Source organism: Lygodium microphyllum, chromosome 17 (genome assembly GCF_053477565.2).
Source record: "Lygodium microphyllum isolate KBCC chromosome 17, Lygodium_microphyllum_v1.1.10, whole genome shotgun sequence".
NCBI lineage: Eukaryota > Viridiplantae > Streptophyta > Polypodiopsida > Schizaeales > Lygodiaceae > Lygodium > Lygodium microphyllum.
Window position 1 is genome coordinate 94,088,301 of NC_141151.1, and position 24,781 is coordinate 94,113,081.

Genomic DNA, 24,781 nt, shown 5'->3' on the forward strand with positions numbered 1-24,781 from the left:
TGCCTCTAGATTACCACATCCTCCTCCATAGGACTGGTTTTCTTGAGTTTGCTGCATATTCTGATTTCTACCACGGCCTCCAAATCGGCCTCCTCTACTTCTGCCTTTGCCTCTTCCAGCATTTGAGTAGAAGACAGCTTCTTTTGAAGTTCCTCCTGAAGAAGATGCACCACCATTTCTCTGTTCCTCAGAAATTAGAAGAGCAATCAACTCCTCAAAATCAGGAAACCTTTCACGAACTGAAATGGATGTCCGAAACTGTGCATAATCCTTTCCTAGACCATTCAAGGTCACAGAAACTAAATCATAATCTTCCACTGGTGACCCAATGGAAGCAAGTGCATCTGCAATCTTCTTCACCTTCATGTGGTAGTCATTGATGCTCATATTTTCTCTTTGCACATTGTGTAACTCTTGCTTGAGCTGCATTTTCCTAGCTTGCGTATTTGTGCTATACATCTTTGACAGAGTATCCCATGCCTCCTTTGGCGTACTTGCATCCTGAATATGCACAATCATAGAGTCTGAAATGCTGATAGACAGCCAGTACATAACTTTCCTGGCTCTCTCATGCCATGCTTTGAATGCCTGCATTTGCTGTTGATTGGGAACATCAGGAAGAACTGGTTCTTCTTCATTTCCTGCAACAAATTCCCAATATCCTTTTCCCATAAGGAAATTTGTCATTCTAAACTTCCATGCCTGGAAGTTGTTCTTGTCAAGTTTTTCAGTTACAATCTGTGAAAGAGAATTAGACGCCATTACAGAACACTGCGAAAAATTCTGTCACTGCAAAAACTCAGCTTCACCCTCACAAGGGCAAATCTACAAAACTGGCGAAAGTGGTATTTGACCACACAGTCACTTCCTAGTGACGATTTTGCATAAACAGGATTCAAGGATGATTTTGAAACTCCCAATGTCTCTGCGCACAAGCATACGATGCAATTTCTACAATAACTTTTCACCAACCTGTAGAACAGTGGCTGCATAGCATAAAACTGGGCCTTTTCCTGAGTGCGTGCAGAAAACTTCCGCCTCCAAAACAGACTCCGAAATGGCCTCAAATCAAAAAAACAGGGTCGCCACGAGCTAAAGCTCTGTCCCGCAGCATATACTGCCCTCTTGCTTCACCGCGAAGAGCGTCTCAACCTGAGACACTGTACTCTTGCAATTTTCGGCTGTGCTACCTGCAGAGATCTGCTCCCAAAACAGAAAATGAAAGCAACACTGCTCCTCTTACCAGAACACCGCGAGCTTGGCTTGCTTTCTTGAGCTCCTTACCACGAACAAGGCTCTGATACCATGTCAAGATTGTGGGAGAGAAGGAGTCTCACTTGTAGCTTTCTTGCTTGCACAATGGGGGAATACACACAAGGGTGGAGGCTGAAAATAGTTTTCCTCTTCTTAGTTGTGGAAGCCAAAAGAACTCTGATACAAAGAAATAGAAGAACCCTATATATGGGTCTCAAACCAAACTCAACTAACTAAGGTGGCATACTAACTGAGCCACGAACTAGAGTAGATAAGGATAGCTATCATGTAGCTATTATTCATGGGCGGTGTACCAACCGCGTCTGCAACTGACAAGTCGGTGACATAAATACACAACGGTCACCCTGGCGTATCACGAGTGGAGCTCGATATCTCAACAGCAGGTAGGAGGGATGTGGTGGATATAAAGAGATGAAGAGAGAAAGTGTGAAATGAAACAATGAAACAAGAACTAAACTAGTTCTACCTTAAAAACCTTAAGTTTTAAACCATTAAGGGTTGTTTGCAAATGATATTTAGTTATGGCTTTACTTACACCTTTGTAAAGTTTACATGCATATGTAAATGTGTTGATGTGGAAAGTGTATAACAAGTATATGATTTTGCATAAATACCATAATTTTTAAATATTGCAAGTTTGCAAGCGACAATATTCTATTGACCAAAAAAATCCAAAAATTTATAGGTGTTGGATATTACAACTTGTGGTGTTGGGATTTTTAGGGAGACTCTACAATTTCTAAAATATGTGGAGCCACACACTTTTCACTAGTAACAGTATCCTTCCTGGCGTATTATACTCAAGGGCCAATTATCCTCCATTTGCAACACTTGGGGCTTGCGGCCCTCACAAATGACAGTAACATCCACAACTGCACTTTCACGCATGTCTTGATCAAGGCACAACCATTTACCCTTGAGCATTCCCCATCTACGATACTTGAACACTAGGCATAAAGTTTTTCGTGCGAAAAAGTACTTGTAATTGGAAAGGAAAGTTAGTCGATTCATCCCAAAGTAAGATAATAGTCAACTAAGAGAGAAAAATTTTACCTGAAAGCCATGTTCCTTGTTGTGACTCGACACTCCACTGTGTCAGGACTGTGAGTTATTTTTTATGTCCAAGTTTTGCCTAGAATCCTTGTTACATAATCCTCTAATGTATTTTTTATGATATACGTGCTTTTGGTATGTCTCAAACCCTTACATTCCTTGAATATGTGTGCAAAAATTGCAATCGATATGAACCAGCTTAGATGTATATTCTTTGAGCCGGTGCTTGGCTTCATAGAATTCAATATGTCTGCTGAAATTTTTGTGCTACACATGTGCAAAATGTCGCTACTACACAATGGCCATTCTATGCTATTGAGATTCGATATATGCATAGACTCAAGGGTTCCATATTCTCAACTCCCCTTGGATAATATGTACTTGGAGTCATAGAAAAAAAACAAGGTCCTTTGTGAGTTGCTTAGCTGTAAGCCCCTCAAAGAGCAATCTACCAATTTCGAGGTGGTAACACTTAAAAGAACCAGTGAAACTCTCAACATTTTGCCACTCACAGCAATCCAAAGGGTATACTTCTGTAAATACAAGACAAGTTGTTACATAGGTATCATGAAATTTCTCATTCTCAATGAGTTGCAAATACTTACTGTTTGCAATGTTTCATTGAAAGGACACAGTGGGCGCAATATGTATTTGTTTTTGCATGAATACATGTTGTACAAATGCCTCTGTTACAAGCTGAGAATCAACATTCCTTTGTCTGAGAGCTAAAATTTTACCCTTCCAGTTCTTTGATATATCTGCAATTGCATATACTTTCACCCTGAAAGCTCCCTTCATACTTGGATGCATATGTACCCAAGACGAGCAATGATACATATTAGTGATCCAATTCCCTTCTTCATCTTTTCTGTTACGTACTTTTATCAAGAGAATGCTTGTTCTTCTCTCAGGCATTATAGCATTTTAAGTATGTCCAGTAATCACCAATATACCATACAAATCAACATGGAACTAAGAGATGTTTACACTTTTGTAAACAGACATAAACATCAATATCGAAATGCATGCGGATATATACATCAACATAAAGTATAGATTTAATTTTAAGACATCACTTTAATCATACCATTTACATGAAATATAATGAAAAGAATAGCACAAGAATACTCAGAGAATTTTGCCAAAATAAATTTTATTATAATGAAGAGGAGTCTGATTTGACTCAATACATTATATGAAATGTGGGTATTATAGAGTAGTTGTTACAAGGATAATAGCCACATGGCATGCAAATCTTAATAGGTACATTGGATTGACACCTGAGATATTCTAAGACTCAACACATTTTGTGTTATATGGATGATATGATACAAGAGTTTCATGGATCATTGCCAATGGGCATGGAGATCCAAATGGACACATATGACCAATAAAGTAGAGGTTTTTTTAACCATCGACTTCTAGCAGATCCATATCATCCAACACAAAGGAATCACTCACCACATCAAAATAGTTGATCGAGAATTATATGCTTTACCTAAACCTTGTACAATACCTGCATGTACAAAAAAACACCTGCATGAATCTCTTTTAACAAAAATACTTGCATGAATCGATTTTAGCAAAAAATATCTAGATAACTGCATGAATAGAAGCAAAACAAAACATGGCCAATTTACCTATAAGCTGATCTTCTGAAGATAAGATTGAATCATTGCTAATCAAAACCCATTGCAAATGATGGACATAAGAAAACATCAATCCCATCAAACATAAAAGTCACTAATTAAATGAATAAATTTTGGCACCACAAAATATAGCAAATTTGCGTGTAAATTGAGCTACAGAATCTCTACTCTACCTTGTGTTAAGTGCTACAACAACAATTGATCCTTAAGTTAGAACTAGCATGAAACCCTATTGTAAAGATAGTAGAAAAGGGATAATGAAGAGAGGAAGAAAGAGAGTGTGTGTGAGTACGCGAGAGAGAGAAAGAAATGAGCACCTATCCAATTTTGCCCAAATTGATCTCTCCAAAATATAATTTTGCGAGAGTTAGTATTTACATGAAGGTATACTGAAAAAATAGTAGAAATGAGGAAACATAGAGAGAGAAAGAGAGAGGGAGAGAGAGATAAGCACTTATGCAATGTCACCCAAAATTATCTCTGCAATAAAACAACAACAAGGGTTAGAACTAACATTGTGTTGTATTAAAAACATATCAGCAAAAAAAAAACCAAACAGAGAGAGAGATTAACACCTTTGCCTCTTGCTCCGCAAGAAAAAAACAATTAGAACCAACATCAAATTCTATTGAAAACATAACATAAAAGAGAAACAACACATAGAGAGAGGGGGGGAAAAGAAAGGAGAGAGAGATGAGCACCTCTGTCTCATGCCCCAAACAACCTCTGCAATAAAACAACAACAACAGTAAGAAACAACATCAAACCCTATTGAAAAATAGCAAACAAGAGAAAATACAAAGAGAGATGGGCACCTGTGTTTTGCCCAAAATATGGAGCTGCATGGAGAAGAAAGTGCAGAGGTAAGCAGAATGCTCAAAACCCTAATTACTCTCAGCAGGGAGCTTCGATGGAGATAAAAATTCACGAGTATAGAGAAGAGAGGGAAAGTGGTCTGTTGCTCAACTTTTGGGTCAAACTGATTTCGTGAGAGGGAAAAAAACCGAAATTGAAAATTCTCCAAAAAAAGGGAGAAAATACGAGGTGAGAGAAACTCAAATTTTGTGTACTATTCATTCTCCCTTTTTTTAATCCCTCACTACCCCTTTTTTTAATAGAAAACCCAAGATTTGGAGAGAGAAGATTCACGCTCCATGGATGTCAACATCTAGCCTTCCTATTGGACAATCCAAAAGACCCACATCTTAAACTATATTATTTTTAAGGGCCCATTTGTGAGTTTATTTTTTTCCTAATGCATGAACAGAATTAATGTTTGGATAATTGCTAATGGTGGTTGGTTTTTTAGTAACATGTAGGTTAAGGTGGAAGACATCCACTGGAAAGGAAGACTATGTTTGCTCCCCCTTCCACCCCTTCAACTTTCGGGTACCAGCCTTGTTGGTAAGCTTAACAAAAGGTGGAACATACATTGGTCAGAAACCCAATGGCATTACAGGTTTGAGCAAGCGTGGGCGGTCTCCATTCCCCCCAAACAATTAATTCTTCTATGGACTATTCTACACCATGTTGTTTGGACTAACGAAAAAGTAGCAAGGATAGGTAAAGGGAATGGACTCTGTCTCAGATGTGGTAATGCAATAGAATCCATCCCACACCTTTTTATCTCATATCCAGCAAACCAAGAATGCTTGAAAGAGTTACACAAGTTACTCTTTCCCCTTCACCCTTCAACGTTCTCATGAAAATAAATTCTTCTTGGAGAAGCAAATCATATCCCCCCAGTAATCTGGACTGTAATAAGAGCTGCTTACCTATGGGCTATTTGGATCTCTAGGAATGATTGGGTGTTTAATGATAAGCACTCCAAACCAAAGCCCTTATTCATCTCCTTGGTTTGGTGACAGGTGGCCAAAATGAAGACGGTCATCTGCAGCGATGAAGCAAAACGGGCATTGCAAAGCAATAGTCCAATGGAGAAAAAGGAGAGGAAGGAGACATTGCGAACCAAAGAACGGGAAGCTGCTGAGATCCTCCTCTATTTGAAAGAAGCCATCCTAGACACCCGGCTAGTCCAATTCTCAGACCCTTAGTTTTTTAGCCCTTCTTTGGCAGCAATTATTTTTTGAGTTCATACACAGTCACTTTGCACCAACTTGCCAAGTCAATTGGCCTTCAGCTACTACCCAACCAAGTAATTGGTTTACTCATGTAACAGTTTAAGGTTGAGGATCTACCGACTATGGCTACATTATCCATCTGTATATTTCCCCCTTCATAATACAACTTTCTGTCTTATTTAAAAAAAAGGTTGTGGTAAAGCAGGTAGAGATTCGGTACAAAGATTTGGAAGTCGATATGATGAAGCTTATGATTTGGAGGCCTTTATGGAGCCGACACAATCAAGGGATAGTGTGGACTCTGGAGATGAATGATGGAAAGGCACCAACTGTACGCAGTGATGCTATGAAGTCCTGCACTTTCTCTTTGGAAGATTCGTAAGGTGATATCAGACAGAGCTGCTATGAAAGAAGAGGGATGCACTCGCAATGATTAGGGTGCCGCCTTGAACACGACCATACAATTACACAGACCACAAATTAATGAAGGAGAAGCTGACTAGAGTCATTAAAGCTTCCTCATCATAGCGCGCTGCAGCCTGCGCCACCACCCTAATCGGCTTCTTTGTTAACAACATTACAGTAACAGTTTCATCATCGTTGGTATTAATTTCAAGAGACGAGGAGGACTGATGGTGGATGACGTAAATAGCAGGAAGATGGCGATTTTCTGGAAAAACATGTAGAAAAAATGGCAATTATTGAACACAGGCAAAATGGCATACTCGAAAAGGTGACAGCAGACAGAATGATGACAGGAATGAAAGCGTGCAGAGATTCAATTTATAGCAGATATGGCGCAAATAATGGCGGCATATTAACGAGAAGGGTGGCGGCGAGATTGATGACAGCAGTCCGTTGACGCAGGGCGGCAAGATTCGATTCGATAAAGCCTTAAAAGCTTTAGTTTTAATGTTAAAAGCTATAGAAAAGCTTAGGGCCTTTCAAAGCCTTGACAAGGGCTTTTTACTCTTTCCAAAACGCTTTAGGTTTTAAGCTTTTTTTTTTCCAAATGGCGGGGCATCAGATTATATTAGTGAAGAGCAAAAGGTTTTATAATAGGGACTGACAATGACCTAGATCGGGTGACCTAGTTGACAACATGAAGGAAAAGATTAACTCTATTTGAGCCCTGAATCAACCTACAGTCTAATATGTTGGGCAGCCTTCGGTTGTATCTTGTTTTAAGCTTTTTGAAAAGCTTAAACATTGGAAAACAATAAAGCTTAAAAACGTTTGGAATAACACAACGTACGAGGGTAGAGAAAAACTATATATAGAAAGGTACTAGGAGTTTAACCTTGCCCTACCCAAAAGAAACTTCGTGTATCTTGTGAGGAGAGTGGAGGGTTACACTTGTGCAAGAGCAACAACTCTAGACATGCTAATTGTGGAGAATTGGAACTTGGAAATTGAAGTGCCAAGTGTCGGCTCAAGGTTATCAAGTTATCAGATTTTAGTGCAATTGGTTGTCTTTGGAGTCTATGTTTTCAAGCTTTATATAAGGTTTGTGTGATGCTCTACCCAAATTTGGGTTTTCTAGTTGTTTGAGCTACAATAGGCATTGTTTGGAATTTGGTTTTACATGTGGTTCGTGTGGTGTTTGTCGAAACATTTAAAATTTTTGTGTTATTTTGTGCATCCAATAAAGCCAATAATTCTCACCGGCACTCCTTAACGTCTCATTATTGGGTTGTGAGTTTGGCTTACTTTCGATCACCGCTCGCGTAACAATGTCCGCATATTCTTTTAACTAGGACGGTTCTTCTTTTGTATGACCATCTTGATTTACCTTGTTAAACTTAATCAAGTAAACATGTAATCATTTCTTCAAGCCTTTCACAATTCGAGAAGCTTCTGCTAATTGAACCTTAGGTTTCCCTGTTTCACCTTGTGTAGTCACTATTTCACCATTTAAATCTTAAAATGTGACTTGACCTTTTCCACAATGGATATGAGCATCATTGGGAATCGGCCAATCCATTCCCAGTAAACACTCATAAGCTCCTAAGTTCATTACCCTAAACCTCATACTTGAAAGGTTTTCTCCTAGACTAAATTCTACCTTGGCAATTTGCTGTGTAGAAAGTACTTCCTTTCCATTTGCTAATTCCACAAGCAGTTTTAATGCATTTCCTCTCTTTTTTTTAAAGGTCTAGTAAAAATTTGGATCATGGACCGACATGCCCTTGTGGTTTTTAGCATTTTTAGATATGTCATTATGAATCTTCTTGTCCTTCTTCATGTAGTCCACTTTGCTCTTTTTGATCTTGTACTTGCCCTTCTCTTTGCTTATAGCTTTAGGGTCCTTCGGTTGATCTTGTTCTTCTTCTTCTCACTTTTTTTGCAGCTTCGTCTTCATGGTCCTCTTTTTCTTGGTCTGCTTCTTTATTGACTTTGCTTGCATTAGTCTTCATGTCCATGTCCCCCCTCAAGCAAAGATATCATCATTTTTGAGTCAATAGAAATGTCTTCAAGGTCTTCAAATAATTGCTCTTTTATGTAGACAACTCCATGTCTTCCTACAAGTGGGTCAACCAAGTCTTGCATTGTAGTGTAAGTGAGCAACATGAGCCATGTTACTCTTCAAGAGAAGCATCCAATTATAGTTCTTTATGTTTAGAATTTCCATAACTGAGAATCAGCTAAGATAAATTAGTAAATGAGCTGGAAAAGATTGTGTCAAAGAGGACACAATAAACTTTAAGGTTAAACAACACTATTTAGTATCAAGAGATACTAGCTTGTTCTTGAATCTTCTAGGCTGAATCTTGACATTGGAGAACTTGCTTGTTGATTTGTTATGGTTTCCTTGTTGGATACTGAGTGGTATTGACAAGCTTGAGTCGAAGGAAGTAAGGGTAAAAGATGAGCTTGAAGTACTTGATGTTAAGCTTGATGATGCTTGATGTCAGGTGGGCGGCTTGATCTTCAGGACTGCTCCAAATTTTTAGGACTAACTATCACTAGCTAAAGACTTCAAATCTGATAGTTAGTGACGAAGTTGAGCTAATTATGTCATAGAACCTTTTGGTGTCCATCCAGTAGGTAGTGAATGGTGGAATCATGTAGAAACGCATTGTCCTAGGATGTAGACATATGTTAATGGAATTCTAATAGAAAATGCAATAGTGAACCCCGACTCATGTGTAAACATTTTGAGTATGGATTTATTGGAGAGGCTAGGTCTACTAATCCAAAAGGATGTAATGATGGTTTTAAAAATAGTTGATAGCCTAAGGCAATCGAAAGAGATTGTCACTAAATTGATTGCTTATTACACATTCTCTATTTAATAAATTCATGTCAATAAATTAATGACTCACTTTTTTTTAAGTATTGATGATGATCTAGCATGGCCATGAGACCATTTAGACACTAGTATTCCTAGTGCATCACTTAATGGGGTGATCAGAGTACTGTGATGGGGATATTTGGTACAGGCAGTACAAGTTATGAAGGGGGAAAGAAGTGTCTATCAAGTGTAAGAGTGTACACAAGAACCAAGGAGTTGCATATAAATGAAGATGGATTGAGTTCTAAGAAGAGGAAGTGCATTAGCATTATGTATATGTATTTATGTGTGCATCTCTAGGGACACCTGGAAATGTTTTACTTGTGTGTAATGAGTATTGCATTCATTTGGGGTCATCCTCTCCCCCACAAGTCAAGGTTTAAGGTCTTTTCTTTCATTAAGAAAGACGAGAGAGGGAATTCTCTCACTAAGAAAGACGAGAGACGTGATCCTCTGGAAGTAAGGAGAGAAGTGATTTTCTCTTTCTAAGGTCTAAAATGACACAAGCTTTTGTGTGGAATTCAATCTTAAGGTTGATGCCCAAGGCAATTTAATGAACTCTCCTTATCTATGACTCAAGGTGGTTGCATGGACCACAAGTTAAGAGTACAGTTTAAAAAGCTATGTTTTGGGATATCCATTTTTAAAATATCTCACAATAGAAAAACGATCTCTAAAAACGGGTCGTTAGGGTTATCGAAAACAGCAAGATCTACGACTTTCGTGTTGGACATTTTTTATCCAAACAACACACAAAGAGATATCTCGAAATTAGTGTTACAGAGTGGAACAACCACATCTTGCATGAAGATCAACTCAACTCTCTCTCCAAGAAGAGAAGCTCTTGAAAGTCTATAAAAAAGGAGGCTCTCCTTGGGTGAAAGTCTATAAAAGAGGAAGCTCTTGAAAGTCTATAAAAGAGGAGGCTCTCCTTGGGTGTAAGGGAGAGGTGAAGAAAGCATCACTTTGCATGTATCCAAGAGGAGAAGAGAAGGTGCAAGTGCTTCGGAAGCCCTATTGAAATCAAGTGCTGCAGAAGCTCTGCTGAAATCAAGTGCTATAGAAGCTCTGCTGAAATCAAGTTCCAAGAGGAGAAGAGAAGGTGCAAGTGCTGTGGAAGCTCTGCTGAAATCAAGCTCCAAGAGGAGAGCCCTACACATATTGTGTAGGAGAGAAGGAGACTCTAGAAGGATCAAAAGGTGCCAACTTCCAAGTTGTGCAAGGTTTAGCTGATTGTATACCGTGCAAGGAACCATGATCTTGTTTCCAAGATCTACAAGTAAGAATTGGCTTATGTGTAATGGAGGACCTTGCTCCTTATCAATAATATAACTCCACAAGGGGGGGACTGGCCCATCTTCAAGTCCCTAGTGTGTTTCCAATTTCTCTACCTCTCTCTCTACATCTTTCTTTTCTCTCATCTATTCTCCCTCTGTGTCAACATAATATTCGCCATATATATTTTAAGTATATAAGAAAGTCGAGCGTGTATCTCAAATTCTATAACAGGGATGGTAGTACAAGTACGTATGAAGGTTGCTAATATTGAGTGAGTCCTTGACTTTCGTGTTATCTGATTTGCTGGGAGACCAAGCTATCAGTTATTTCTTGGACATCCATGGATATCACATTCCAATTTTTTAGTGGGCATTCCAGTTGGCCGGCTAATTTTTGGGCATGGTTTAAAGAGAATAATTATAGATGCATATCTTGAAAACTTGTTGGATGAAAGGGCATTACCTCCCACTACTAGAATGGGTGGCACTCGAGGGAATCTTAGTTGTTGGAACCTCGAGTTTCAGTTATTCTAAAGAGGGTTCTATTACATTGAGGAGGTTTACCAAGTATGTTTAAATGAGCCAATAGAGGCAAAGGACAGGATTCGTAATGCTGATGTGATAGAATTGGATCTTGGGACTCCTGATTATCCTCTTCCCATTAAACTCGACATTATGTTATCTGCTAATGAGTGTGGAGATTATGTGACACTCCTATAGGAGTTTAGGGATATATTTGCATGGAGTTATGATGAATTGAAGGGGATTACCCCCTCTATTGTTGTACATATGATCCGATTGAAAGAAAGTAATAATCTAGTGAGGAATAAGGTTAGACGCATGTCTTTTGAGCTGAGAGAGCCTCTTTTTGAGGAATTGATATGTTTAAGGAAGGCTGGTTTTATACTTATTTGGATTACTTGTTGGAATTACCTCATTATTGATTTTTTTTGTTTCCTAAAATGTGAATGAAATAAATTTTAATAATTATTTATTATTTATTATTTTTTTCAAAAGAGTTTTTTTTTCCGTTCTGAGACTCTTCTGTTGAACATATAGAATGATGCTCACCAGGTAGTAAGAAAGATTAAGAACAATCAAATCCACCTATGTGTTGATTCTAAGGAATTGAACAAGGAGAAGGTGAATGACTATTATTATTTGCCATTTATCGATCTAATTTTAGATTAGTTGCCTGACAGGTCGAGAGATATACTCTTTCATGGACTATTTCACGAGTTATAATCAGATGGCCATAGCTGAAGAGGATAAGTTGAAGATAATGCCCATTATATATTTTAGTACTTTTGCATACCATGTGATGGATTTTGGCATATTTAATGCTCCTAGGTCTTGGTAAAGGACAACTGAAAAGACATTATATATCCCCTATTAGCTGAAGGTTTTCATAGATGATTTGGAGGTAATTACCATGGCCTGTCATAGATAGTTGATTTTTTTATTTGTATGCTTTGACCAATGTCGTGAGTATGGCATAGTATTGAATCCTTGCAAGTATGTATTCAAGGTGCCTTATGGTTTGCTATTGGGTCGTGTTGTGAGTGCAGCTGGTATTGCCACCCACCCTGAAAAGGTGGTTCTTATTGTTGCTCTATGGCTATCCACTTTCCTTAGGGAAGTTCACAATTTTGTTTCATCCATGGGGTATTATCATTGATTCATTAATGCATTGACTGAACATTCATTACCCTTAACAAATCTTTTACCTCATAGCCATGTTTTTGAATGGAGAGAAGTTGTTAAAATGGAATTATCCAAAGTATCGATTTTAAAAGCTCCAAAAGGGGTGAGGCTTTTTATATATTCACAACCGCAACAAGGTGTAATATTAGTTGTTGCCTAGCCAAGTAGTTGATCTCTTTGTAGGAGTTTGACTATGAGATTAGGAGCAAGCCACCAAAGCTGTAGGGTATTGTAGAGTGTCTAGTAGATTTTGGTGAGCCTAAGAAAGAGTGGGTTGCTATCAGTGACTGCAAGGATTTCTATAAAATTGATGCAATCTCTATTCTATCATGGTATGCATCTATCACACTATCTATCAACAGGCAACCAAGCGAAAACTCTTTCTAAATACGAGAAGAGAAATATTAAGTAGCAAGTACTTTTCTTTTCAATAATAGTGGGTATCTTATATATGAAAGGTATGGATGAGATTTATCATCGTTGTGTGGTGCTTGATAAGGTACCCTTTATTCTAGAGGAATGTCATGATTCAACATGTGGAGGCCATTTTTCTAGATGGCTCACCGCCCAAAAAGCTTTACATGCTAGCTATTTGTGGCCAATGGTTTTCCAAGATGCTCTTGCATATGTTAAACATTGTGATGTTTGCCATAGACATGATGCTAGGGAAAATCATAAGTGGTTGCTTAATCCTATTCTTGTGACTTTGCCCTTTGAGAAGTGGGGCATCAATTTTGTTGGACATGTGCATCATTCATCTACTATATACAGAGCCAATATATCATTGTGGCAATGGACTACTTTACAAAATGGTTTGAAGCTTGAGCTAGGATGAAGTACATTGCCAAGAAAACAACTAGTTTTATTATGGAACAAATTGTCTGTTGTTTTGGTCCATCTAAAGAACTAGTGTCTGGTTGTGGGACACACTTTTTGAATAAGGTCATAGAAGCCTTGATTGAAACTTTGAAAATGAAACATAATAAAACCATCCCATATAATCCCTAAGAAAATCGACAAGTAGAGAGTACCAACAAGTAGCTTGTAGGGATTTTATCCAAGACTGTATCTGAGGGTAAGCAAGATTGGGACAAGAAACTTTGTGTGGCTGTCTAGGCTTATAACACTATGTTCGAGAGAGTAATAGGTCACACCCTATTGAGACTTCAAGCTCAATTGTTCATATGTATGTGTGTGTGACCGACATTACCTACAGCTGTGTCTAGTTGTACTCATGTATGGACATTAAATAAGTCAGTATTGATCGTCATGGTTAGTGGTAACCTGGTTATACTATCTCTTTCATGTTAGTAGAGACTAAATAATGAAGATGAATGAGATGAGCTGACTGCTCACTCTTTGGCTCCACTTTGTCTCTCTTATCTTTGAACATGGTATCAGAGCCAACATGAATGGGCTCTCTAGAGTATGACATTGAAGGAGTTTAGATCTAGAGCTTGAAAATAAGAGTCTTTACTGAAGAAGAAAGGCTGCCATTGTTCCTATCAAGGTATGCATCAGGGTTTATGCTTTGTGCTTGTGCAAGAGCTTGATATGGCTTGTTCGAGAGCTTCATAAGGCTTTATTGAGCACCTGTGAGTGGTCATTTGACATCAAAGACATTAGATTTGAAAAACGCCATCAAAGGAGACTATGCATGCAGCCCGCTTTTTTGCAAAAGCCATATATTGCTACATAAATGGATTTTGGAGAAACGGTGTCAAAGAGATCGTGTGAGAGCTGCAGAACACGGGGTTCAGATACAGCAAGGAAAGACGCTAACAAGAAGAAATCAAATATTGGATGCCAAAGATCATATATTCCTTTGCAAATGAGTTACAAGAAATCCATGTTCAAGATAAACCGAAGTATCTCATAAACTGTTTACATTCAGGTTTTTGAAGACAGTTACAGTAGGAAGGGAAACACTCTTCACATCAGCATGTTCGTTTCGTAACTTGGCAGTTACTAGTTCAGCAGAGAATTTCAGAAACTCCAAAAGAACATCTCTATAATGAGGTCAAGTCCTTCGTGCATGAGTAGAATTTACCACTTTCAAAATGCCATGACCAAAACCTGCTTCACGGTATTCAGACCAGCTTGGCTATGGATCCAGAAACTTGTTAGCCAATCCCTCTCGATTCCCTCCATCACCTATGGTTATGTGGATGATGCCACAAAGTTCAAAGTGATGCTGAAAAACTCGAGTCATGGGTTCTTAAGCATGAACATGGCTGCAAAGATCATATCAATTTTTGCTTCTTTAAGGATGAACTCCATGGATTTCGTCATTTTGTCACTATCACCCTGTTATTTGAAATTGCTGTTGTTGTACCAAGGTGCATGAATGACAGCAAGGAGCCAAGGGGTTCTGACTCTATCCACTTTGGTCAAATCAGCCTGCAGCCACTTATACTAAATAGAGTCCCTACTGAAGTCAATGTATGATCATAGTATCAAAGCATGCACACCAGAAACCTCAAAAGAACAATAAAGGTTGGAGTCTGATCCACTCTCTTTGTAGAGCCTTTTTCATCTTGTATTATAAGATCTGAACGGTTCAATAACCAGCGGAATTTCCTCCATTTCATGATTCCCTTCAGTGATCATCCATGGCTGTGAACTAGCCAAGGGCTCAACAAGTTTTCCAAACAAGTCCCAGCGGCGTGAATATAGTCAGCATAGGAAAGATCTCCTTTTTGCAACAAACACTTGAATTCACTGCCGAGAGTGTACTTCATCTCCAAATGCAAAAGGTAGTGGAGGTGAAGGAGCTGTAGCTCGTCATTTTGCGCAAAAATCTGTTAGCAATCAGCTCCACACACATCACTTTGGTTCACACCTTTGAGATATTGTCCAAGACAGGCAATTCAGTAGTAGCGGCTCGGGCATGATAAATTATGCACTCTAGCATCAGATTCCAAAGCTTGAATCAAATAGAGCTTGTTGTTGTTGAATTTTCTGAATATGGGAAGAGATACTGCTGTGGAACTAAACGAGGCGCTTTGTTCCCCACGCGAATAGGACATTTGATTTTTCCTCTTACATGCTTCAGTTTGATACTTAGCTCGCGCAAATTTCCTTTTGTCAATTCACTCTCCGGCTTGATGAACGAGACTGGTTCGAGGTCAAACTCCAGGATGAAAAACATCCAGATCCTCGAAGAAGAGAGACTTGAGCTCAATCACTTGCTCAGAATTAAAACGTTCGGAGAGCCAGTACTCGCGAAATGCACGGCAACTGCGGTCAAGGTTCCACCATTATGGTCCAGAGAGAGCTTGCCGTCCCAGGGTTCCCAGAACGCAAACTGGTCGCCAGAGGAGATGACGATGTCCAGATACCCTCCTCCTAGCTTTTTCACTAACACTGGAATGTATCAGAATTCCTATTGTTTCCCCGTATAGCTTCCATCTTCCGCATGTGTAGCAACTTCCTCTGCGTCGTTATTGCAACACTCTTTCCTTGTCATTGATATCAGCTTCGTCGGCAGTCTCATTCGAGTCATCGTATCCAGCTCCACTCTCCTCCTCCGACGTCCAAGCTCATCGACGTTGTCCTTCCCTTCATTTCTTTCTTCAACATGATCAACATTGCTTCCTTTTCCTTCAACTGTCGGACGATGAAGATCACAGAATGCCTTGGGCTTTTCTTTTCTGTCTGCATCCGATTGCATCCTGAAAATGCTCATGTTCCCCCCCAGAATAGCAACCGCCATCCTCTAGATAGATCATCCCCTTCTTTTTCCCTCTGATCCCTGCTTTTCGAAAATCTTCACGATCCGAAAGTTGCTGAACTCCCCCCAAAACAACCCCAGAGAGCGAAAAGGAAGGACCCCCATTCCAATTCAGGCGCAGCCCGCCACTTTGTTTTCTTCAAAAATATGCCTCTCCCTCTTTTCTTAGCTTTTTCTTTCCTTAGAACTTCTTGCCTTTTGGATCCCTTAGAGAACATGTGCTTCACACGTCTTTAGGTGTTAATAAAGATTAGGGTGATGGGAATACATATCTTCCCATGATTCCACATATCTCAGTCCAGAGAATTCTCATAGCTTAGACTTGCTTGGAACTGTGCAGAGGGCAGTACCAGAAACATAGCCCCCTAGAACAATAATAGAGATGCATCACCATGACCTTTGCCTCAGCTCTTGCCTCACGCACACAATAAAAATAGCCCTGTTTACAAGAGCTGAAGATTTAGGAGTCCATTCCTAATGATTTCTTGGATCCAAAGTGCAGGAAATATATACATTGGCTGCGGATTACTAAAATGCATCACACAAACAATAAATCACACGCAGAAATTAACACAAATGCACAACAAAAATGGAGGTGTTCACGGCTCAGATGCGCAGCATCACGACATCCACCCCCTCTAAACCTGCGCATCCTCCGGATGTGCCAACTATCCAGGATCATTCAAGTCCACAAACAGGTCAAGTTCATCTTCTGATTCTAGCGGACCTGTTTCTCCATTGGCTCCATCTTCTATGTCTTCTGTTTCTTCAGCATGTCTTTCTCCTACCTGCTCTTCTTCTGTCAATGCTTCAAGTTCATATTCTTCATCTTCTCTTCTCTTAAAAATCTTGACTCGTTTTCCAGCAATAGGCACCCTCAATAATGTTCCATCTAATTCAGCCAGCTCATAGGTACCATTATCAAAAACCTTTTTCACTTCATACGGTCCAAACCATCTTTGAACCATTTTTCTCATGCTACTATGCTGATTTTCTAGACTACTGTCGTAGACTAGAACCCAATCCCCTTCTTTTATGGCTCTAGGCCTCAAACGATGCCTTAAATCAAACCTGTCCTTATTTCTGAGACGGGCTGTCTTCAAACGGTCAATGGCTAGTTGCACATCTTCTGCCCTTCTCTCTAGTTGACGAATCCGAAGGGCTAACAACTCTTCCCTTGATAAATTCTCATGCCAAGGAAGAACACTCCAAGTGAGAGCACAAATTTCAGTAGGCATGACAGGTTTTTGCCCATACATCAACTCCGCAGGCATGTATCCAGTAGTCACACTATGTGTAGAGCGATCAGCCCACAATGCAAAAGGTAGCAATCTCGGCCAATCTCCAATCCGACCTCTACAAGCTTTTGCCAATGCTTTAACTATAGGCGGATGTCCTCTTTCACTTTTGCCATTTCCCTCTGGATTATAGGCAGTAGTAAGAGCCAATTTAATCCCAAGCCGTGAGAAGAATTCTCTAGCTTCATCAGCATCTAGCTCTCCACGATCAGCTGTAATCTTGCCTATACATCCATACCTCCAAAATATTTCTTCCAACAAGAATTTACATACTGTAGCGGTGGTCTTCGTCCTCAGTGGTCTACCTTCAACATAGTTTGTAAGATCCTCCCTAGCCAAGACAAGATATCTCATCTGCCAAAGTCCCACTGGCAAAGTAACCAAGTCTACCACCCACTTGTAATGCATACATAGTGGGTAAGTCGGATGCAACTCATCACGATGTCGCACTAATGAGTAAAGCTGGCAATCCTTGCAAGTCTCCACAAAGTGAGAAACATCTTTATACATCCCTTTCCACCAGTATCTTTCTTTGATTTTCTCATAGGTAGCCCACACACCTCTATGTCCAGCCCATGAGCTCTCATGAAACTCTCGCATAACCTGTATTTGCATCGCTACATCACAAACTACTCTCAAGGGCAATCCTCCTCTCTTTCTTGGATGCTTCCAAAGAAAACCATCTTTCAAGAAATACCCATAAGCCTTCCTTCTAATTTTCTTAAACTCATCATCTGTCCAATCAGCTCTTCGAGTCAATGAACTTAGATATTGTCCAATTTGCAGCCACTCATCAACATAAAGTTCTTCAATAAAAGCTTCAACAGTAGATACATGACAATCATGAATAAGGACAGAAGCAGCAAACTCTGTCTCATCATCTTCTGCAAGCATTGACTCCTCATCCTCATATCTCGCTCTAGAAAGCATGTCAGCAACTGGATTATCTTTCCCTGCTATGTGTCGAAATTCTGGATTCAATGATTTGATATAGGCAATCCACCGAAGCATCGCTATATCTGGAGTCGAGCAACTAGTAATCATGCCAAGCAAAGGTAAACAATCTGTTTCCACAATAACTGAAGCTCCAATAAAATATCCTTTGTCACACTTCAGTGCAGTGACTACTCCCCACAATTCTCTTTTAATCTGTGGATATCTCCTTTGTCGCTCATTAAGAACTTTAGCTCCAAAGCGGATAGCATACCTATTTCCATCAGCATCATCCTGTCCCACAGCCCAACCTATACCAATAGGGCTAGTATCAACTGTCAATATGATCGGCCGTCCACACTGATAATCCGCCTTGCGTAGAGTAGGAGCTGATTGCAATAGCTTCTTGAGCTTACGCATGGCTTTTGAATGCTTCTCATCCCAATGAAATTTCTGCCCCTTTCGAAGCAGCTGATAGAGAACATCTGCAATATGAGCAAAATGAGGAATCCAAATCATGTAAAATACACAAGCTCCCACAAATCTCCGCACCTCTGAAGTAGTCGAGCAATACTCTGCAATCCTGTTTATGGCATCCACCTTTGCAGGAGAAGGCTTTCTGCCATAATATCCAACCATATGCCCAACTATGATGACTTCATTAACAGCAAAGACAGATTTCAGCCCTGAAAGTGTCAAATTTACCTCCTCTAATCGTGTCAATATTTGCTCACAAGCATTCAAGTGATCAGCCACAAACTGTCTACATCCACGCAAATCAAGACTTTCATTCTTTTCTTCTTCTGCACAACCCTTAATAGGCACATCATCTAGAAATGGCATGGTATACTGCGGAATATAGTCTCGAAGAACTATATGCATAGCATTCATCATATGAGCAACTGAGTTTGTAGCACCTTGAGGCAAGGTACACATCCTCACAAGACCAATAGGTGTCCGCATAGTAGTAATATCCCTGCTTTCCAAGGCAAGCTGAAACTGATCATAACCTGAATACAAGTCACCTAGTGAATAGATGGCTCGTCCTGCAAAAGCCTCAGCAAATTCATCCACAACTGGACCTGTACCCACATTCCTGATTGTCACTTTGTTCACGGGATGCATATCCTGAATAAATCTCAAAGTACCATTCTTCTTTGGTACAGTAAACCACCTGTTAGAATAGGGTGCAGAAGAGGGTTCCAAAATTCCCATTTTAATCTTCTCATTCAGCAACTCTATCAGCTTTGGCAAGTGTGCTTTAGGCACAGGAATAGGACGTATATTCCATGGTACATGAGGAACAGTGAAGATGACCATGGGTGCAACCAATTCGGGACTAATGCAGCCAATTTCATGTGGAAAGAAAGCAAATGCCTTACCATGACGTCCAAGCATCTCTCTAAAACATTCTTTTTCCACTGGAAGCAAAAAATCATCATTCCCAATCTTCAATTCTGCAAGTGTTTCAGCTGTAAACTTATGTCCAATATTTGCAGGATCCCTCAACATAGGCTGCTTCATAGCTTTTTCAATCTGCTCATCACTATCAGAAGGAAGCGAGCCTGCAACCGGCTTAACCTTCTTATCAACTGTTTTATATTTTGTGTCAACCTTGGCATCATTCAAGCACTCTTTCCTTTGCTGCAATTTCTGCAAATTTTCAGCATCTTTCAACTCTGTTGGCTGAAAAATTTCAGCCTTTAGCTCTATGGACTGCATGGGTGCAGCCTGAAACTCTGTATGCAGAAATTTTTCTGCATTCAACTCTGTTGACTGAATGAATTCAGCCCTCGGCTCAATGGACTGCATAGACGCATCCTGAAACTCTGTATGCAGAAATTTTTCTGCATTCAACTCTGTTGGCTGAATGGATTCAGCCCTCTGCAATTTAATTAGCTGATCAAGATCAGCCATAAATTCAGTTTGCTGAGTTTTCTCAGCCTCTAACTCTGTTTGCAGCATAAAACCAGAAATTTCCTGAAACATATCCAAGGTTTGCACAGGTATGATCTTTGAACCCTTGCATACATCAGTTTTCAGCATTGCTCTCATCTCAAACATTGTATCTGCATAAGACATCCCTTCATACAATCCATCCACATGCTCTTCTGCTTGCAAAATACCTGCATTCTTCAACTCTTTCTCCTTATGACCAATGTACTGCCTGGCAGCTCTAGGCAAATCTGAAATTTTCTGATAACTTACTGAACTATCTGAAGTAAATCCAACAAAGTTATTGGAGAAAGACTGACTGCCAGGAGGCGAGATCTCCTCTTTTCTCCGCTCCGTACCACTGGCGTCTCGCAAGACAGCGGTACCTAATGAAAATCCAACTCCTTCGCAGGTAGTGGTGCCTCACGCAAGGAGTCCCTATTTCTCGGATGATTTACCCCAACAGTCATAAACTGAACAGCTCGCATACCATCTTTACTGCGTATCCGCGCATAAGCTGATCCGTCATCCATCACTTTTGTTTCCATTCTTGCCTCTGTAATGAAAGGCTGTCCAAGAATAATCGGATAGGAGCATGAATCCTGAACAAAGCAATGATAATCCTCCTCAACATTACCAATAGAAATTCTGATACTCGGACAAGCAGCATACATATCACCAGAAGTATTATTGGCGGCTCTCATGCGCCAGCCATGCTCTGCATCCATAGGCCACTTGCCACTCTCATAAACACCTCGAGCAATAAGATTGATTTCAGAACCATGATCAACTAAAGCGATCAAGGGAATTTGTTTCTCTCCAATCCTTACCACTGTCTCAGTGGTTGCTCTAGCCCAACGACTTCGTGAAAAATGGCTGCGAGGAATGAGAATAGGGGTCTCATCATCTTCATACTGCATAGGCTGCACTATTTTCTCCAATTGCGGATTAGCAGAAGCATTCTCAACCATCACTGCATCATCATCATGCTCTTTCTCAAGAGCTCCATGCCACAATCCCTGTAAAGCAGGTCCTTCCATCGCATGTCGTTTCCTCCGCAAAAGATCCTGCATCTGATCCTGTATTTCTCTTCTAGCAATCCCAAGAGCCTCTCCAACAGTAAAAGTGACTTCACTATTCAAAATTCTTTCATGAAAAATCTTACTCATATCCGTTTGCATATCAAGGTCTGACAAGAGCTTGAATCCTGGCTCTTTTCTTGGTTGCCTCTTTTCTTTTTGCTTATCTCCCATTGGTTGATCGGATCCTGTTTGAGTTGGAGATTTTGACATAGGTGGAGCTGTAACAGGTGGTGAAACAAAGTCACCCCCTCTAGTCTTTTTGGAGGAGCTAGGACCCTCCTCATCTCTTCTTCTCTTCTCTTCAACCATGGCATCTAAACCCTGCGTTTTAGCAATATAAGCAAAAATAGAATACCTGTCAACGGGAGAATCCCATCCGGTCTCTCCTCGGATACTAGAGCCCACACAAGTCATAGTAGAAGTTTGAACTTTTCCTCTTTTCGCTATCTCCAAGGCAGAAGACCATAAAGCAGAGTCTCCATCGGATTTCTGCTCAAGCTGGACTCCAAAAGCTGAAGCATCTCCTCTAACACTCACATAAGCTGATCGCGCAGCCATATCATCAACAAGCTTCTTCATACCTCCCTTACCAAAGTTCGTGTCAAGAGGAGCGCCAGTCTCTGTCAGCCATATCTTCCCATCTTGTCCCCAGAACACTACATTCTTCTTTCGTGCTTCCTGAAAAGCATCACAATCTCTGCAGTGTTGGTGCTCTGTACTATCACACCAAATACATCGACGCCCTTTTCTTTGACCAGCTGGAAAAGCAGTCACTGCAGGTGCTACAGCAGGTACTGACATAAGTTGCTCCTTTAACTTACCAACTTCAGCTTTGACTGCTTCAATCGTCAAATCCGCCAAGCCTTTAATAACATCATCTACAAATAAAGGCACTGGAGCAGCAGGAACTGGTGGATTCATAGCAGGAGGAGTAGGCTTAGGCAAAGAAGTTGCAGTAGGGGTAGAAGAAGAAGTCTCCAAGGATTTTTCAGGAACTGATCCTGTGTTTCGATGCAATCTGACTCTCCTGCGCTGCTTCTTGACAAGAGCATTCACAGCATCAATGACATGTCTCCACTCAGTCTTTAAACCTGAATCAGTAGCTTGATCTTCCAAAAGATCATCCAACTTTTCCTGCAAATCAGCATCTGCAGCTTGCAAAAACAACTCCACTTTCTGCATCTCCAAGGCTTGCTGTTCAGTCCCATCCAACTGATCATATCGGCTTTCAAACTCTCGCAGAAGAGCGGTAACAGAAAGTCCCTTATTAGGCATAGAAACCCATGCTAAAAAATTCCTGCGATTCATAAGACCTGTATCCTCCAGGAAATATTCATCTTTTAATGCCTTTTTAAATTCAGCCCAACCTGCATGTGCCTCTTGAATTTCTGCAATTCGACCTTCAAGAGCACGCACCACGATCCGCAAGAAGTAGCGGCTCCAAACATCTTGAGAAACCCCAAAAAACTTCATCTTTTCTTCATATAAATCCAGATAAGTTGACACTTGCTGGCCATTAAACTGCTTCATCTCCTGTTGGACAGCTTTCAAAGCATCCATAGCATCACTGTCACGTTTAGCATGAGCTTGCTGCTGCATATACATGGTAAATGACTGAAACAGGTTCTTCATGACATTATCATTTGTCATCTCTTCTTGCGAGTCTCCCATCTTGCTGATGACGCAGCACTTTCACGTCGGGTTCACCAGAAATGTCAAAGAGATCGTGTGAGAGCTGCAGAACACGGGGTTCAGATACAGCAAGGAAAGACGCTAACAAGAAGAAATCAAATATTGGATGCCAAAGATCATATATTCCTTTGCAAATGAGTTACAAGAAATCCATGTTCAAGATAAACCGAAGTATCTCATAAACTGTTTACATTCAGGTTTTTGAAGACAGTTACAGTAGGAAGGGAAACACTCTTCACATCAGCATGTTCGTTTCGTAACTTGGCAGTTACTAGTTCAGCAGAGAATTTCAGAAACTCCAAAAGAACATCTCTATAATGAGGTCAAGTCCTTCGTGCATGAGTAGAATTTACCACTTTCAAAATGCCATGACCAAAACCTGCTTCACGGTATTCAGACCAGCTTGGCTATGGATCCAGAAACTTGTTAGCCAATCCCTCTCGATTCCCTCCATCACCTATGGTTATGTGGATGATGCCACAAAGTTCAAAGTGATGCTGAAAAACTCGAGTCATGGGTTCTTAAGCATGAACATGGCTGCAAAGATCATATCAATTTTTGCTTCTTTAAGGATGAACTCCATGGATTTCGTCATTTTGTCACTATCACCCTGTTATTTGAAATTGCTGTTGTTGTACCAAGGTGCATGAATGACAGCAAGGAGCCAAGGGGTTCTGACTCTATCCACTTTGGTCAAATCAGCCTGCAGCCACTTATACTAAATAGAGTCCCTACTGAAGTCAATGTATGATCATAGTATCAAAGCATGCACACCAGAAACCTCAAAAGAACAATAAAGGTTGGAGTCTGATCCACTCTCTTTGTAGAGCCTTTTTCATCTTGTATTATAAGATCTGAACGGTTCAATAACCAGCGGAATTTCCTCCATTTCATGATTCCCTTCAGTGATCATCCATGGCTGTGAACTAGCCAAGGGCTCAACAAGTTTTCCAAACAAGTCCCAGCGGCGTGAATATAGTCAGCATAGGAAAGATCTCCTTTTTGCAACAAACACTTGAATTCACTGCCGAGAGTGTACTTCATCTCCAAATGCAAAAGGTAGTGGAGGTGAAGGAGCTGTAGCTCGTCATTTTGCGCAAAAATCTGTTAGCAATCAGCTCCACACACATCACTTTGGTTCACACCTTTGAGATATTGTCCAAGACAGGCAATTCAGTAGTAGCGGCTCGGGCATGATAAATTATGCACTCTAGCATCAGATTCCAAAGCTTGAATCAAATAGAGCTTGTTGTTGTTGAATTTTCTGAATATGGGAAGAGATACTGCTGTGGAACTAAACGAGGCGCTTTGTTCCCCACGCGAATAGGACATTTGATTTTTCCTCTTACATGCTTCAGTTTGATACTTAGCTCGCGCAAATTTCCTTTTGTCAATTCACTCTCCGGCTTGATGAACGAGACTGGTTCGAGGTCAAACTCCAGGATGAAAAACATCCAGATCCTCGAAGAAGAGAGACTTGAGCTCAATCACTTGCTCAGAATTAAAACGTTCGGAGAGCCAGTACTCGCGAAATGCACGGCAACTGCGGTCAAGGTTCCACCATTACGGTCCAGAGAGAGCTTGCCGTCCCAGGGTTCCCAAAACGCAAACTGGTCGCCGGAGGAGATGACGATGTCCAGATACCCTCCTCCTAGCTTTTTCACTAACACTGGAATGTATCAGAATTCCTATTGTTTCCCCGTATAGCTTCCATCTTCCGCATGTGTAGCAACTTCCTCTGCGTCGTTATTGCAACACTCTTTCCTTGTCATTG

At 40.3% G+C, this 24,781-nt stretch overlaps 2 pseudogenes; both read right to left on the minus strand.

Annotated features, from left to right (window-relative positions):
• Window positions 1-14,354: 14,354 nt before the first annotated feature.
• Window positions 14,355-15,075, minus strand: LOC148022153 (purple acid phosphatase 18 pseudogene; annotated as a pseudogene).
• An 8,255-nt stretch (window positions 15,076-23,330) lies between these two features.
• LOC148022154 (purple acid phosphatase 18 pseudogene) lies at window positions 23,331-24,051 on the minus strand (annotated as a pseudogene).
• Between the last annotated feature and the right edge of the window lie 730 nt (window positions 24,052-24,781).